Below are 3099 nucleotides of genomic sequence, written 5' to 3' on the forward strand. Positions count from 1 at the left end.
TCAGGTGAGGGCTAAGTGGTCTACAAACATCGTCTGATCAATGCAGTGACTGATTTTTTAAACTGACGAGCTCGGTTTCGAGTGATGGGTCCCATAGGCATTTGAATGGTTGAAGATTGGATGTCCTCGTCACCTTTGGATTGGCACAAAGGGAGTATTTGTTTTCTTCTTTTATTTGTCTCTATTTTTTTGGAATTCAAGCACTCATATAGATTCCTTCGGTTGATTTTTGTGGGCTTTATACCGTGGTAGAGAGTTATCCCCTTCACCATTGGGTTTGAAAATATACACGTGACGAAAAGCCTTCGGGTGATTTTATTGGGCTTCTATTGCTTCTCATTTAATTCAAAAGCCTCCGTTCACCAAAGCCGAATTTTCTCATTTTCGGCCTCACACTCGGAGTGTGATCAATCAAGAATATAATTCTTGAAGAAGGTCAATCGGTGGTGTGGGTGTTTGTTAGGACCCTGAATGACTTTTGATCTTGTCTTGTCTTGTTGGTGTTTTGGGAATTGTCTTTCTTTTGCTGGCCTAGGTGGGAGAAGCTACTTGGAGCATTTGGGCCGGCGGCTCTTACATGATTTGAGCCTCTTATTTCATTAGGTTTAAAATTTTTAGTTGCCTATACAAGGCTTGTGGCCTTTGGTTGTAATCATCTTTTCTGATCTATAGATTTTCTTTTACATAAGGAAAAAAAAAAAAAAAAGGTTATATAGGAGAGGGGCATTGACATTTAATATACTTATAAAAAATATATTTAATGTATGGAGTAAGACAACAATCTTGAATTTGATTCGAGCAATCTCATTTGAATGATGACAAATAATATTCAATCTATGTAAAATTGAACTAACGTTTAATGACGATATGTACAATCAAATTTAATGAGTTGAGGAGTATAATGTTGTACTGATGCAAAAAATCATATATTTGACACAATTGATCTCATTCGACGTGATGACAATAAATATCTAACATACGTAATAATTAATGTACTATTTCATTCAATGTTTGATTTATGGGAAATTTAATAAATTACTATCTAAATGTAAGTTGAACGCATTTGTTGTTTACAATCATGTTACATTAAAACTTAATAATATAATATTCAAACAAGTAAAAAAATTTCCCCAAAAAATTTTATTTGATTGCTCCCATTCTTCGGACCCGATCATCCAAGATACATTCCAGAAGGATCTTGTATAGAATTGTAAGGTTTCCTACTACGAAGTTCACGTGGAATCTTATTTACAATGAAAACTGTAGTCTAATTTTATTGTTTCAATTCCAAATTTATAAAACTTAAAATTAGCATGGATAGATTTATATCGTAAAAACTGCACGGCATACCATGTAATAAGGCTAACTCCGAAAAATAAAAGCTTGACCTACATGTCATAATAATGTACCCTCAAAGTACAAAACTTGTGATTTTTTAAAGGGAGAATAATGCCCTTTATGTAGGTCAAATTATCATTTTCAAACACTTTTTTTTTTCATTTTCGCAAGTTAGGACATTATGTGTACTCCGAGCATTATTTTTGCCTTCCGGCACTGGAAAAACGCACGTGATCGTCAAGTGTGCCTTCGTGGCGTGACCGCCGCATACATGGACATCGCCGTTGTTGTGTTGTCGTCCGCGTGGTAGTCGGACAGGTGACATGGAATTTTTTTTTTTTTTTTCACTTTCGCAATTTAGGAGATTATGTATAATATCTTCTTAGACTTCCTTCTTGCTTAGAGGGACTGTAATGGTCAGCTTCCTATGAGGAGTATTTCCTTGGGATGGCAATGGCGACAGCTCAGTCTTTTCTTTTTCTCAGACGAAGGTGATGGCTCCTTCCGCGGGTGGCAGCATTTTGGTTGTTCTTCCATTGCAGCTTGGGTGGAAGAGTAAAATTGTGGAGCTGCAATTCAAGCTTGGCCTGTTCGCCAGAGGAAGAAATTGCAAACTCCAAAGACTAATTTGCAGTGATGATTGAAGAAGAATGAGAGAATGAATATTTATGCTACTCACATACATATATTATATATTATATACATACTTACCTTCTATTATTATTATTGTTGTTGTTATGTGGAGAGAGAAAGTGGCATGAGAACAAAAAATTAAACCCTAGTTAGATCATTTTATATTTATATGCATATATACTGTTATTTTTTTTCCCTGATAGTTTTACAATATTTTTATCACATTGCTCCATATAACTTTTATTTTGTTCAATAATTTCTTCGTCAATTTCAACAGTATATTCTTACAGTTGCATTAGGTAATTAACTACCTCAACATATTGATGTTTTTACATCTATCACATACCATGCCACATGCTAACAATCTCATTAAAGAGGTAATATTAGTATTAAATTAATGTTGACAATTTTGATGGTAATAATTTTAATTGCAATATCAGCTAAGATTAAACTTCAATTTTTTTTTTCTTCAAGATTGAGATATTTTAATAGCAGTATCAACTAAGTGTTTTGTGCGCTTTGTGTATGTATTCGGTGGCGGGCGGAGGCAAGGTGGGCTGCAGCCCCTCTCCCCACGAACTCCACCCCATTAGTTTTTCATTTACTTACATAAAAATATATAAAATATAGGAAAAATAATTTAAATGGATATAAAATACTAAAAAATTGTATAATTGTTTATTTTTCCTAAAGAGAAACCGTATAGTTTGTCCCATTAAAAAAAATCAAATATTTATAATATACAACTACTATTAATATTTATAATATTTGTAATTCTTTTTTTTCAAAATATGAGAACTAGAAGAATAAAATTTTTGGACAATATATATATAATATAATTCATTTTATATGTATAAATATAATATATTATTTTTTTTTAAAAAAAATAGCCACCACTGGTATAATCGTCGTTCAATACTGCACACATATGTATATATATATATATTAAGTGATATAGAGCATGCGGCCCAAAAATTTGGTTCTTTTATAGAGATTTATTGTGTTTATTATCTTATAATTACTCTAGTAGTGAGTAGACATGGATTTGTATCCCTAGAACAGATTATAGAGAACAAAAATGGTTTAGCAAATATATATGTTTTGCACATTGCTCTTTCTTTAACTACT

This window comes from Andrographis paniculata, unplaced genomic scaffold (genome assembly GCF_009805555.1).
Source record: "Andrographis paniculata isolate CXL003 unplaced genomic scaffold, ASM980555v1 Contig80END, whole genome shotgun sequence".
Lineage (NCBI taxonomy): Eukaryota > Viridiplantae > Streptophyta > Magnoliopsida > Lamiales > Acanthaceae > Andrographis > Andrographis paniculata.